Source organism: Crinia signifera, chromosome 19, assembly GCF_055691185.1.
Source record: "Crinia signifera chromosome 19, ASM5569118v1, whole genome shotgun sequence".
NCBI classification, from domain to species: Eukaryota; Metazoa; Chordata; class Amphibia; order Anura; family Myobatrachidae; genus Crinia; species Crinia signifera.
In genome coordinates, this window is record NC_139226.1 from 97,233,255 (window position 1) to 97,248,843 (window position 15,589).

General features: G+C 46.4%; 1 protein-coding gene across 1 annotated transcript in view; it reads left to right on the forward strand.

Moving 5' to 3' along the window:
- Positions 1-288: 288 nt before the first annotated feature.
- GPR153 (G protein-coupled receptor 153) overlaps positions 289-15,589 on the forward strand; it is a 65,804-nt gene continuing 50,503 nt past the window's right edge. Inside the window, exon 1 of the mRNA XM_083162988.1 lies at positions 289-609. The gene's annotated coding sequence lies outside the window, so the exon portion shown is untranslated. The remainder of the gene's footprint in view (positions 610-15,589) is intronic.

Sequence of the window (15,589 nt, forward strand, 5' to 3'; positions counted from 1 at the left end):
ACAGGATGTGTTTAAAAATATGACAGGAGTTGTTTGAACAGTACTTCATCAATCTCCGCTTTATCACTTTTAAAAGCTTAGTAGTACACCTCGCCCAGGGTCTGGCTGCACATGTGTCAGTAGAAAGTTTAGAGCTTGCAGTTTCCCTGCGCGATGGAGCCGTGGGCTACCGGTGGGTGAACTCGAGTGGGGCATGCGCTGTCTGCAGCCCAATTGATGAGATGAAGAAGTGAGGATGGGGTGGGGGCAATGACAACGGAGAGAGGGGAGAGGGAGAGGCAGTGAGAGAGAGAGAGAGAGGGAGGGAGCCCATTGTCGCGGGTGGGCTGAGGGGCTGCTCCAGCAGAACACAGCTCCACAGAGGTTCTTCTGTAAACCCTGTCTCTCCTTGGAACAATGCTTACCCACGGGTGTTCGGGGACACTGCGTGGGAGAAGACACACCGTGGACATTCACTTTGCGAGTGGTGCTGCTGGGGGACCCCTGGGGGGCGCCGGAGGGGCAGTTATTTCGGCCGGTGTGTTGCCCACCTGGGAGCTCGGGGCTCCGCTGTTATAGGAAGCGGCAGCAGGACTGCACAGAGCCTGGGGATCTCCCTCCATCCAGCAGGTAACTCAGTGGAACATTGCAGCTCATACCCAGGGCACAGAATGCTACCCACCCAGCCACCCCAGGGCACAGTGATGCCACTGATAGCCTTATATCCCCCAAACCTGGTGCCAGGGTTTTTATACACCCCAAATTTGTCACTGGGATCCTTATACCCCCAAACCTGCCACTGGTATCCTTATACCCCCTAAACTTGGCACTGGTATCCTTATACCCCCTAAACCTGTTACTGGGATCCTTATAACACCCCACCCAAACCAGCCCTGGGTTCCTTATACCCCCCTTCCCCCAATTCTGCCACTGGTAGCTTTATACCCCCCAAACCTGGCACTGGGATCCTTATGCCCCCCCCCCCCCCCAATGCTGACACTGGTAGCATTGTAGCCCCCAAACACTGTGATCCTTATACTAACCCCCTCCCCCCAAACTTGCCACAGATATCCTTATATACACCAAAAAAAAAAAAAATTATTAACTGCCACTGGGACCAACAGCATGCCACTGTGCTCCAAATATCCCCCATAGATGCAGCTGGGCTTCTTTGTCTCCTTGATAATGGAATTTGTTTGAAAGAGTAATAGAACAAAGAAAGTTCACCTTGGTAGGCAGCACCCAGCACGTTTGCCATGTAACAAATGCACTGCATGGGAATTTCATTGTGTCAAAAATAACAGAGGGTAAAGCCCGCGTGGAATGCCAAAGTCCCACGCACATTGCATTTTGCGCCTGCAATGCTGCACAGCACATGTGATAAGCTGCAAGGTGGCTGTTGTGGGGTTAATACAGACACAGTAGGGGGGTTTGCACGGGATCCCCCATGCAGCTAATGCAGGAGTGTGTGTGTGTGTGTGTGGGGGGGTCCTCAGCAGATGGACCCTGGTGAGCCGCGTGACCAGAACCCACTGAACACTGTATTTCTCTTTGTTGTGGGATTATTGTCATATACTGTGGTGTGTGTGTGTGTGTGTGTGTGAGTGTGTGTGAGACAGGCTAACAGCAATGTTATTATAGTGCAGGAAATTAATTTAGCTTAATAAAACATATAAAGTAAAATCAATGTAATTGACTGTGTGATAATGATGAGACGGTTTGTTATAGGAGGATAATGACCAGTTTTGTAGAGCATCACTTGTGGTATAGCTGGGTGGTTGTCAGTGTGTATACTGTAACACAGAATTATGGGCAATGTAAGACGACCACATTACCCTCCTGACTTCCTTAACGCACAGGTTTCATAAAAAGACACCTTCGTATTACCCTTATTATTAATAATGTTGTTCCAGCGGCAGCGAGGGACCCGGCGCAGGGTTTGTGGAAACGAGTATGTTCTGTATGAAATAGAATATTATTTATGACGGCTGAGAGTGATTCTACGAAGCGTCACTTTAGAGGTTTCTCCTTAAGGGTCTAGTGGGAAAAGTAATATAGCGCTACTTCTAAAAATAACCATTGCTGACTGCACATCACCAATATTCCCAGGAAATGACAGTTGTTCTGCCCCAGAGAAGACCTGGCTGACCTATGTAGTTGTTATATCACTGTAGGACAAACACAGACAATGAGCCAAGAATAGCTGTCTGATGTACAATACGCCATCTGTGCCGTGGTGTGTGTGTGTGTGTGTGTGTGTGTGTGGGGGGGGGGGTACTGTTGGGCAAGACTCCCCCTTCCCGTTCCCCCCCAAATGCACACACAATCAAAATTTATCTTGTCCTATTATAACATTGAACTGCCAAACACTATTAATGTATTTAATTAGCTCTGTTCTTAGATCAGTGCCACAACTTAAGACAAATTGGATTTGTTACCGCCCGTCCCCCTGACCTCAGCGGCCTGATTCAGCTGCCGCAGTTCCAGTTCACCTATCTGCAGAGCTTTATGCCCCAGAGCTGACATGGGTCAGTTTTATAGAGTCTACTGTTCTAGAGCTGAAGGTCCTGGGAGGAAACCCACCAATCAGGGCAGGAATAAGCAGCGAGCAGGAGCGGCATTTCATGCATAAGATTGCTCATCCACTAAATGTGATCCTTCGAACCACACAGATGTAAACAAAATAATTATTTCTAGGCATAATGTAGATAGGGGGTAAAACGCGTGAGACCATATCTGGAGAACTTTGGGGAACGTAGAATGCAAGATTCTACTGCTCAGCCAGAGGAACAGAATAAGATTTGGTGGCTGACCTTTGAACTGTCTTCCCTCCTTAATAATAATAATGACTACTCTCAATGTTACCCCCAGACAAATAAATCTGCTCCTTTAAAGTTAAAGAAGAACTCCCATTACCAAATATATCTTTATATTAAGTCCAATCCCAAACAAGGAGAGTGGTGGTGGTAGTATGAGAGCCTGGCTATGCAGAAAATCTCTCATCCTGGGGTCTGGCTAACAGCCTGTACTCCTGCCAGGGTATGTGCCATTGGGTCAACCACTGAAGGTCGAAATAGATTGACATGGCTAGGGTTGGAAGGTCGACACAAGCTTTTGGAGGACCTTCATGTGTTCCGTTACCAATGGGCGGTGTGTATTCAGCTTGGTTATAATGTATTCTTTTAGTGTAGACATTTATGGTCAGCAAATATTCTTCTATAGACTTTAACATACAAATGGATAGTGACTTTCAATGTTGAGATCAAGGGTAATGTGTGGCCCTCAACGTTCTTGAGGGACATACATTGGGGGTTATTCTGGTTGATTCGCAAGGCTGCGAATTCACAGCCTTGCTAATCCACCAAACCCTGCCTTGTGAATGGTTGGCTGGCCGCCACCCACTCGCAAGCATGATTCGCTCCCAGGGCATGCGAATCATGCCAGGGCACCCATTCACAGGCCAGGGGGATCCACCCACATCTTTCGATTGTCGCCGACCATCGAAAGATGTGGAAGGTGCATGCATATGTAAGGTTGCGAATGCAGCCCTGCTGCGAACGGACCTGAATAATATCTATTATCTCAAGAATTAAAAAACAACCCCAGAATTACCTCAGCAGGTCCATCGTCACTCACCCCAAACTTCTGTTCAGTCAAAAAAAAAAAAAGAAGAACAACACTCTCAGACCCCACTTGCCTCAAATGGCAGCAGTGTTTTGTCAGATGATACATGTGCTCCGGAACTCCCCAACAGATCGCTGCGATCACATGCTCCTCACACGCCCCTCACCCACCACTGAGAGAGTCACAACTAAAAGTAGGAATATTTCCAAGGACAAATCTTTAAAACCTGTGCAAATAATGGACAGATGTAGGGGATGCGGTTGATAATAAGGTCATTAGGTCGGCCGCTATTGGTCAACAGGTCATAGGTCGACACACGAAAAGGTCAAAATACCTTAGGATGACATGGAAAAATGGTTTGCAAGCAACGTAATGTGTTGCGCTATGGCCCGTAGACCAATAGTGGTTGACCTAATGACTGTAGACCTACTTAATGCCGACCCTATGACCCATGGTTATGGTATGAATGGTAGACAATGTGTAGGTCAACAGTGACTAGGTCGAAATTCCCAAGGTCGACATTGACAAAAGGTTGACATGAGCTTATGGTTGACATGAGTTTTTCACGGTTTTTTGTTGTCTATGTCAACATGGACACCGTATAAGTGTACCGCATCCCCTCGCATGGCGAGCTGCGCTCGGGTACCCATGCTGTTTTACTGTGCATGTGCATACGCAGGGTGCGTGCACCCAGGACAGCGGGCGGGGGTCGGAGAGGGGCATGGGACTATTATATTCCCACTCTATGCCCACTTGGATAGTAAAGTAGGAAAAACCACCTTTACATTTTTTTTAAAAAGTGAAAAACGGTTTTCGACCTTATTCATGTTGACCATGTCTATGTCTACCATAAGATTGTGTTGACCTTTTGTTAGTCTGTGACACTGTTGACCATTAGTGATCGACGTAGACATTGTCTACCCAGTGACTGCATACCATGACCCACACCCCAGATGCAGGGCCATGGCTAGGGGGCCAAATGCCGTGGGTGCTGGATGTGTTACCCATACATGCATGCATAGGGGGAGAGATGGAGCGGAGCCAAATTACTGCTTTGCCTCAGGTGGCGTAAATCCTAGTTTCAGCCCTGACAGATGGAGACGATGCAATTTCTATCAGCAGCAACTGGTTGGATAACTAATTCCTCCAGTAACATATTCTTCATGAATTACAGAACGCAAAGTACCAACATGACAACAGAATCCCTCTAGCACCCAGGGGGTCCCCATACATCTCAGTAGCAGTAACTATTATAGAAGATGGGTCATTGTATATGGAAAATCTATTTAATGCTGCACATACTTTTTGTACTAGATCTTATCTTATCGCAAAACCGAGATGCGATGAGATGCGATATTGTATCCAATATTGGATACAATAATTGTAACGTGTATGGGCACCTTAAGACTCAAAGATTATACTGCTTACATTTTAATGAAGGCGGAAGTGAGCTGTGCGGTGGGAAAGATCTTCCCCATACACACAAGGGGGGGTATTCTAATTGCATCGGTCCCCTACTCGTTCGCACGGGGGACCGATGTTCAGCATCTGCACAGGCATGTTTGCCGTCCCACTCACACCTAGCAGTGTGGGCATGGGACATAGCCCATGGGAACGCCCAGCATTTCATAGGCGTTCCCATGAAAACGCTGGGCGTTCGCATGCAAGTGATGCGAGGGACGGGCAACTGATGTCATCGGATATCCTCTGCCCGCCCGCTTCCCTCACAGGGCACTCGCAGATCTGAGTCACTGAGCACCACCCATTAAATGATTTCCCCCCGGCTGCAAATGGAATGGAAGTGCGGGGGGGGGGGGGGGGTCGCACACGTGAGGGGTGGGGGGCCTCTGGGGGACTCGCACGTCTCCCGATTTGGCCACACACCCCAGTACTCTGGCCCTTCACTTTTTGACGGCCCTGCTCACAATTCGGAAATGTAATCCAAGAAGTTCTTTCTGCTGTTCAATTTATTTATGTATTACCCGTTATTTATATAGTGCACACATATTCTGTAGCGCTTTTCTTCCGGGCATAAAGCTAAGGTAATGTAATAGAACCCCAAATCATCAGTCTTACTCAGCTAGTTTTGCTCCAACATTGTGGTCACAGCAGAAAATGTGTAGATTTTCCCATATGGTTTTGAACTGCCCTGCATACAGCCCTGCATTGTCCATACTTGCACATGCTCCGTTCCGTAGGTCACCAACGGACATAACGGGTTTTATGGGAAAGTACCGGACACAATGTGAACGCGGTATTAGAGGTTTTTGTATCAAGCAGTGAAAACAATGAAGAAATGTACCAATGGAGAGGTTACCCATAGCAACCAAATACCTCATCAAATTATTCTATAGAATGTATTTAATCAATGCTGCCTCAAAGCTAATTAGTTGCTGTGGGCAACTCCTCCACTGCTCCACTTCTCTCACTGTTTGTACTGCTTGATACATCAACAACCTTAGGGGACCATTTATCAACACATCTTATTTATTTAAAACTTGTTGTGTATGATAAATGGTGCTCAATCCAATCAGCCCCCAACTTCATACAAGTTAGGAGCTGATTGGCCAAAGCACCATTGATGAGTTTTACTTAGCTAATTGTAGATAAATGGACCCTTTAGTTTGATGATCCTGCTGTTCTCAAATGGTGGACCCTAGATATGAGCGAGACCAGATCACACCCTCCCTTGTAAAGATCATCCGCCTTTCCCCTTCATCAACATCAATCCAGTTGGATAGAATTTGATTGTTTGTTTTGGCCAATTTGATTTAAAAAAGGCTTTAAATGGCCGGCCCAATCTGCGTGCATGTGGCCATTATGGCCTGTGAATAGCTGTGCATTAGGACATAAGCTGGAGCACTCTCAGATGCTCCCACTTATGCTGCACAGTTGGACTGTTTGCCAGATTATAATTGGACGCATATTGCCTGGATATTGATGAAGTAAATATGAAGAACAGATGGGGTGATGGGGCACAGTCTGGCGAGCTCATGTTTGCACTATGGAACGTATTCGGTTTCAAATAACATTCTGTCATTTATCCATTAATTACCAATAATTCCGGGGCATATTTACCATAGAGAGCGTACTGTTGGTATAGTGACTGAGGGGCGCTTGGAGATGAGGCCTTAATGCATATATGTATTTTTACTATGGTTATTTTTTTTCTCTTCCTTATGGTGGAAGCTTGTGAAATCAGTTTGCTGCAACATTGTATACTGCTGTAATAATCATTCGCTTTAACTTGAGGAGCTTGCTAAAATGTGTTTCTAGACATGGTCCTCGTAAGCGCAAGGTGAAATGGCAGAATTATCAGCAGCCAGTAACCATGGTATTGTGTCTCTTACAATACCACCATTATTTTTGCAGAGTTTTGTGTTATCCTTCCCGCTGCCCTGTCCGTCTCCTGTGAAACTATCTCTCTCTCCCGCTGCTATCCTCCAGACACACAGAATACATTTCTAACAGAAATTCAGAACAATAATGCCCTCTTAAAAGGCTTTGACCTAGTAATTAGGGATGTTTTATGTGTGTGTGACCACGCTGTGTAAGTACGGATCACAGAGGCTCTGCACTCACCATAATGCGGATTTAGATCATATTTTGATCAAAACATTTCAGCTTGCAGACCCCATTGGGGGAGAATAGTTTTCTGCAAGTCTGACTCTATCTCTCAGAATGATAAACATGGCAATTGCTATCACATTAGAATTAAACTTGAGAAATGCTCATTAGTTTGGATCTCACCTGCACATCTTATTTTGGGGGCGATGCTCTAACACAGAAATGTGGTAAAAACCCCGTTATCGTGCCTCTGCAGTGGCAGCGCTGTGGAGGGAATCGCCAGCAGAAGCCTATGTGCTTCTTACCTCAGCGCTGTTTGAGGGATCCATTACGGATCCCTCCCAGCATGCCCTGCGACCGGCGGGTCACCCTGCGCATGCGCAGATGGACTCCCGGGTCACAGACCCGGAAGTCCAGTGCCGGCACCGCATCGCAAGGGACAGCTCTTATTGCAAGAGCTGTCCCTTGCGTTAATAACAGCATATGTTACAGCATATGCCGTTATTAATAATGCGATGCCCGGCGATAGAGGGCTGCGGATGTTACAACATCCCGCCCTTTGTGTATTGTGGGGAGTGCAGAGCCTCTGTGATTGTTATTTACATTGTGTGGTCACACGTCACATGCACCCCAGGATCGCATCGTCATGGCTATGCAATGCCGAATAAACAGGCATTGCTCAGCAGGGCTAGGCAACGATGATACGATTCAGCGCATATTGCCCTCGGACCGCCCGCTTTTGCTCTGTTGTGCACGGAAATCCATTTGGAAATATTCACCATCAAATGTAATCCCCCGGCTCGTAGCCGCCGAGTCAGTCTAGACTGACTTGTGGTCTGTGAAGACCATGGGGAGAAGGAGGCCACAGAGGGCAATCCCGAATAACACTGGCATTCCGCCCCCAAACGCCTCCCCCCCCCTCCCCGTGTATGGCCAGAGAAGGCTAGCCTTTGCATGGTCCATTCACAAGGGGGCCCTACACAAACGCACGGCATACCGTCATTCGATAATCGGGAGGGCTGCAAAGTGTTTGCGTTTCCAGCCAGTTAGGCCCTGTGTCTTGGATGGAGGACCCTTTATGTTATGTTTGATATAAGCGGGAAGTTCACTAAAGTGGGAGGAGGTGTCCAGACAAGAGGAGTACACCAAATATATTCCATTGACACTGTGAACCAATCACAAACAATGTGTGTATATTAAAGTGCGTGTTTGCTATACAAGATGAGCAAAGGACGATGAATGAAGGATGAGGCAGGCGCTAAGCACCATATGAGTTGCTGGCCCAGGTCCAGGCTGAGCAGTGCTACTGGAAGAGACTGCTTTAGATTCTTGTTTTCCATTACTGATTGTAATTAATTCCGTATACATCTTTGGGCTGCGGATGAGTCTGTGGCTGTGGATTGATGTGCCGGCCAAGTGTAGATGTTTTGGATTCCCTCGTAATCAATGTCTTCAGTCAAGTTTATAGCAGCCACAATGTTTCCCGAAAGGCCACTGTTTTTACAAGCTGTTCCCATATGAAAGAAATCTGTGTAAATGGCTTTACTTGTTCCCATAGCAGCTCCCTGATGTGTCTCCTAAGGTTGAGCAAGGAAATATATATATTATACACGAATACAGCTAAAATAACACCCATGTCTATGTCATTTCAGTGGGGAGAACTTATGCGAACTGTGTATTACATATATAATAATTGTTCCTTTGTCCCTGATGAAAGAGCAATTACGTTCTGAAACGTTGGAATAACTGTTGTGTTCTATGTTCCCCTGTGGTGCAGGTGATATTTGCTGGTTGTCTTTGCTGCACATAGGGTGCTATTCAGACCTGATCGCACGGCTTTGTATTCATGACCAACCGATTATCGAAACAACGATCCGTACGCATGCGCTGGGCCTCCCCGCAATGAAATCCTGCTACTACTTTTCATTGCTGGCTGTTCGCAAAGTTGATTGACAGGACGCTGACGTTTGTGGGTCATGTCACCCGGTCGTTTTTAGGGAATGCCAGGAAAAATGCAGGTGTGTCCAGGTGTTTTAGGGTAGGGTGTGTGACGTCAGCGCTGACCTAAAACAGCCTGATTCTATTGCAGCCACCGAGTAAGTCCAGAGCGACGTAGCCACTGCACACAGTAGGGAAATCCATCGATAACGAGTGTGATTCAAACGGGTTTGCCGGTTTTCGCTGGGTCACAATGTATTTGCAGCCCATTCGCTCAGCAGTGATCAATTCTGAATCAGGCCCATAGCCCCATATTCAGAAGTGTGAAAATACACGCAGTTCGTGTGGACGAAGTTCAAAGTTTGATGGACAGCAGCAGGCAGAGACGCAACATTTGGGGGGTATGTTTGGGTAGAGTGCGTGTCACACACAGCCTCAATGCCCTAAAACATGGTTATGGTGCCAAAGCTTAGTATTTCCTTTCCCATTAAATCTCATTGCGTGCAGGAATGCAGCGATACATTGACACCTGCGCAGTGTGATCGCAGCTAGTGTACCGTCTGCCGACACTCAGTTGCGTGATATTCACATAAACCTGGGCCACAGCATACATACATACATGCATACATACATACATACATACATACATACATACATGGATTAGGCCTATTATACAGTAAACTATACCGTTGCCAACATATAACAGAGATCACTCTGGCTGCATATTATCAGCTTATCAGATTTATACGAATGAATGAATGCATCAGATTTGCTTTTGGCTTCATACTTTAATAAGCCAAAGATCCCAAATTCCAAGTGTACTCAGACTGATGAAGCGTCTCTCTATATTCACACTTACATTGTTCAAAATCCTCATGGACCCTTTCAATATCCGCTGTAGTTTGCTTCTTAATTACTAGAAGAGAAATGGGAATTGTGTTTTTATTGCATAAAATATATTTGTATTTTGTAGGCAATGAGAAGGGAATACTACCAGCCGGTCCCTGCATGATTAGACTCACTGGGCAGCTGCCCAGGGCCTCACCACTCTAGGGGCTTTCAAGCAGGAGTGGGCTGGGCCAATCAGAGTGCAGCATTTCTCTACCAGCCTCCCAGCTTGCAGTCAGACAGTGAAAGGCTGCCATCATGCTTATTGGTGAATGGCTGGAGCTATCCACCAATCAGAGTGCATACAGCCATTCAATGTAAGGTATTTGAAGAGACAGTGCAGGACGGCAGGTGGTGTAAGCTAATTTTTTTTATTGTATTAGATAGAATCCCTTTTATTCGTCTCACAATGGAGAAATTTCAGAAACTATTCCCAGGAATGGTTATGTAGGGGCCCGAGTGCGTTGCTTTGCCCAGGGCCCACTATACTATTAAGGAGCCCATACACGCTCCGATCCCGGCGGTGCTATGTGTGCTTTGAGGTGCGCGCTCCCGCGGCACCTCATCGCACAGTACAAAAAGTATCTGCTGCACATACTTTTTGTACTTGCTGTTCATCACATCGCATCTCATTGCATGCACAAGGCATGCAATGTGATGGATGCTATTTAGGCCAGAATGCACGCCGGGATCGGCGCGTGTAGGGGCACCTTTAGGATGGAAAAAGAGTGCAAAAATAAGCAGTGCTAAAAACTAAAACAGACTGGTTAATCTATCACAATCAGCAGTATTCAATGCTACCGATTCACCTTTTTTGGTTTTCGGCGAATCGGACTGTTTATACTCCTTGCAGTGAATCTTTTTCACTGAAAATCTGATTCACCCTATTCAGTGTTCACTGTCAATGGGGTTTTCACTGGGATTTGCCGAGAGTGTATTCAAATGCTTGGATGGAGAACTGCTTTCAGCATGATTTTTGCCATGATTCACCGTTTTGCATTCAACATCTTTTTTAGGTGAACTGGAACGTGATCTTTTAAAATAAAGGGGGGTTTTTTTGGTGTCAAAAAAAAAATCTGAATTTTTTTCTCTGAAGGGGCATGCTATATTTATTCATGTGCTTGATATATATTTTTTTTTTTACATTTTTTTTTTACACATTCGCCAGCAGGGGGCCGGGAGCCAGGAGCCGCTCATTAAATATTCATATATTCACTTCACACTGGTCCCAGCTTGTTACAAGTGGGACCAGTGAAGCGGCTCCCTAACCCTGTCCCCTGCCAGCTCTCCCTGACGGGGGCAGCTTCTGCTGCCTGTGTCCCCGGGAGCCCTCCTTCTCCCCCACAAATTCAGGCTTACATCTCCCTGCCTGCCGCCGTCCCCCGGCTCTCTGCGGCATTCGCCGTCAGTGGCAGCGAGCCCCTGCGGCATTGAATACGGTGACAGGGAGGGCTGGCAGCGAATGCTACAGCCCTCCAGAACCCTGCGAATATGCAGCGAATCCTTAACAGGATTCGCTGCACGTGGAGAAAAAACGCATTGAATAAATAAAACAAGTGTACACTGAATTCAGGATTTTATGAGGTCCCCACCAACCGTGTAGATCAGGTGTCCTGGAGAGTCCTGATTTTTATGGGCCCATCAATGGTAGCATAAGTCCCCAAATGGCCATCCAGAGGGAGAACAAATGTGTTGCAAGTTTTGCCAGGAGTGGCCCAGAACGGGACAAATAACCAACTCCTACTGCAGATCTTTGTGCAGGAAATATGTCCTCAACATCCTATGGATGATCATAGATGAGCAGTTGTATCCAAGTTGGAAAAGATGGAAGTGAATCCAGATGGGGGTACTCAGGTCTGCAATCCAGGAACACTGGGTTGGGGGAGACAGCAATGTCCTGCTTAGGCGTTTCACTACACCTGGTAGTTTTATCAAAGGATCAATAGGATCAACAGTAGTATACTGTACAGAGAGCATCCCTTGGCTGTCAGTGTAATATACAGAGCACATTGCCCTGGCAGACAGTGTAATATACAGTGTTGGTGAGTGCACTGTATAGTAGACATGGGCAGGCACAGAGAGGCGGCATTGTTAAGCTCAGTGGTGTGTGCACAGATTGGCAGACAGTGTAATATACAGCGTGTTGGTGAGTGCACTGTATAGTAGACACGGACAGGCACAGAGAGGCGGCATTGCTGGGCTCAGTGAAGTGTGCACTGATTGGCAGACAGTGTAATATACAGAGTGTTGGTGAGTGCACTGTATAGTAGACATGGGCAGGCCCAGAGAGGCGGCAGTGCTGGGTTCAGTGGAGTGTGCACAGATTGACAGACAGTGTTATATATACAGAGTGTTGGTGAGTGCACTGTATAGTAGACATGGGCAGGCCCAGAGAGGCAGCAGTGCTGGGCTCAGTGGTGTGTGCACAGATTGGCAGACAGTGTAATATACAGCGTGTTGGTGAGTGCACTGTATAGTAGACATGGACAGGCACAGAGAGGCGGCATTGCTGGGCTCAGTGGTGTGTGCACAGATTGGCAGACAGTGTAATATACAGTGGTGGTGAGTGCACTGTATAGTAGACATGGGCAGGCCCAGAGAGGCGGCATTGCTGGGCTCAGTGGAGTGTGCACAGATTGGCAGATAGTGTAATATACAGAGTGGTGGTGAGTGCACTGTATAGTAGACATGGGCAGGCCCAGAGAGGCGGCAGTGCTGGGCTCAGTGGTGTGTGCACAGATTGGCAGACAGTGTAATATACAGAGTGTTGGTGAGCGCACTGTATAGTAGACATGGGCAGGCCCAGAAAAGCAGCATTGCTGGGCTCAGTGGAGTATGCACTGATTGGCAGACAGTGTAATATACAGAGTGGTGGTGAGTGCACAGTATAGTAGACATGGACAGGCACAGAGAGGCGGCAGTGCTGGGATCAGTGGAGTGTGCACTGATTGGCAGACAGTGTAATATACAGAGTGTTGGTGAGTGCACTGTATAGTAGACATGGGCAGGCCCAGAGAGGCGGCAGTGCTGGGATCAGTGGAGTGTGCACTGATTGGCAGACAGTGTAATATACAGAGTGGTGGTGAGTGCACTGTATAGTAGACATGGGCAGGCCCAGAGAGGCGGCATTGCTGGGCTCAGTGGAGTGTGCACTGATTGGCAGAGCTCATCACTGCAGATGGCAGCTGAGATAGTAAACGAGTTGTGATACTGTATCTAAGTCACATCTTTAGAATTAGCGTGATGGGCTGTCAGGTCATGTCAGCCTTCCCTTCAGGCGGGAGGCAATATCTAACGCTGATAAATTAAAGGATTGTTGCTGGAGGCAGAAAGGAAATTTAAAGCAACACTGAGTATTGGAGAGATTAAACCATACATGAGCTTTGCCTCTGTCCCTACATCATTTATTTATCCGGAATTAATTTCATGTCTGCAGTTTGGTGTTGATAATACCGTGTACTGGCACCATGATGTATATATACCCATAGTACCTCTCCCTTTATATACATTTCATCATTGGCCACACAGAAATAAGAGTCATAAACGTGCCTTGGTTGTGTTATTTGTACATTGAAATAGTGCACCACATTTGCTTTATTTTAATTTGAGGTACAAACCATCAATCTAATATTGCAATATCATCTGGACTATGTACTAAGCCTTGTAGAGTGGAGAGAGATAAAGTACAGATCAATCTGCTCCTAACTGGGTTTTAAAAATGAAAGGAGCGGATCGGCAATTACTTTATCTCCCTAAACTTTATCTTTCTCCAAGACATGGTAAATAGACCCCTTAATCTCCGTCTACTTTATCTCTTTCCAAAGCTTAGTACACAGACCCCAGAGTACCAACCAGCCAGCTCCTAACTGCCATTTTTGAGCACAGTCTGTATCTTGACAGGACCCAAGATACAGACTGGGTCCACATGTGATTTATCGCAGGTAAAAAATCTCACATCAAGTGCCAAGTCCGATGTGAGCCCTCCTGGGAAGCTGCTGGGGGAGCTCATAGGAAATCATATCCGACTTGCCTTTAATACAAGTCAGACTGATGTATGAGGACCTTTAAGCTGCGTACACACGGAGCAATATGATCGCTGGCAATGTATTGCTCAGCAATCATATTGCTCAGTGTCCCGTTTTCATCAGCGACCAGAGATGGTCGCTGATGAAAATGACACACTGCCGGGAGGAGAGGCAGGGGAAGTCGCTGGTCGGAGGAGCATGCTCCCCCGACCAGCGACCATTAGGGGGCTGAAAACGGGAGCGTGCACCTGGCAATTTATCGCCGGTGCACACTCCAATCGCTGGCAATATGGTCGATCAGCGACCATATTGCCAGCGATTTTTTTTTTTGCCCATGTGTACGCACCTTTAGAGTAACGTTTGGGTCATTTGAAGGTTAAAGGGTCACCCAGTTTGACCCCTGAACTATATCACGTTGCTTATCACTCGAATGGGGTTTGGTATAGCTCACAGACACTGTCAAGGTCGACCCCAAAAGATTGACATGCACAAGGTCAAAACTGGAAAAAAAGTTGACACATGAAAATTTCGACATGAGTTTTTCAGGTTTTTTGGCGTCATTGTCCATGGAGCCCAAATACGTTTTCCCCCATTACACCCCCAAATGGAATACAGTCGACCCTATAAAGGTTGACATACATTACGACAGGGATTAGGTCGACACATGAAATAGATGGACATGGCTAAGGTCAACAGTGGCACACAAGCATTTGGTCGACAGTCAAAAGGCTTTTTCACGATTTTTTCACATGTGCCAACAGGCGCTATTTCATACCCTACCATCCACTAGGGCGTGGGTGGAAAATATAATAGTGCATGGGGACGCGGTACTCTGATAAGGTGTCCTTGTCGAATTTCGGGACATAAAAAACCTTTGAAAAACTCATGTCGACCTTTTGACTTTCGACCTTCGACTTAAGCTCTGTCAACCTTTGTGGTTATCCTAATGTGTGTCGACCTTTATTGTGTTGACCCTATGCCAATACCCCCCCAAACACCGGGTTCCTGGCGATCCACTTAAGCACATCCAGCGATCAAAAAAAACAGCTGGATTTTATTGCAGGATGGATTTGTGCATGCGTATGACGGGCCGAACGCAGGCGATGTCTGTCAATCATCTGAATTAGGCCCAATGTCTGGGAGCCACCCGGATACCAATCCGAGTTAGGCCTAGATATGTTTGCACAGGCCAGTAAATGAATCTGTACCTAATGATACTTACAGCAGAGGAATATGCCTCCGTTTTATGTTATCACTCTGTGCAGATGAAATTCACAAAACGGAATTTGTTTTGCATGTAAATAAGGCGGCGTTCAGACTTACCGCTGATGTATTCACCACGCCAGAGATCTTCTTTGGTGAATTTGATATTAATAATTTATATATAACAGAAGTTTTGTGCGGAAGTCGTTCTGTTCCTGTGATTCACATAAATCAACAAATTGTACATATCAAGTGTGCATTTAAGTGTAGATTTTTACATATGTTCTGCATTAGCCGTGTATTGTTAATAGCATTGTGTGGTTAAACATCATTAATAAAAAAAACAGGTTTTTCTCATTTCAGTA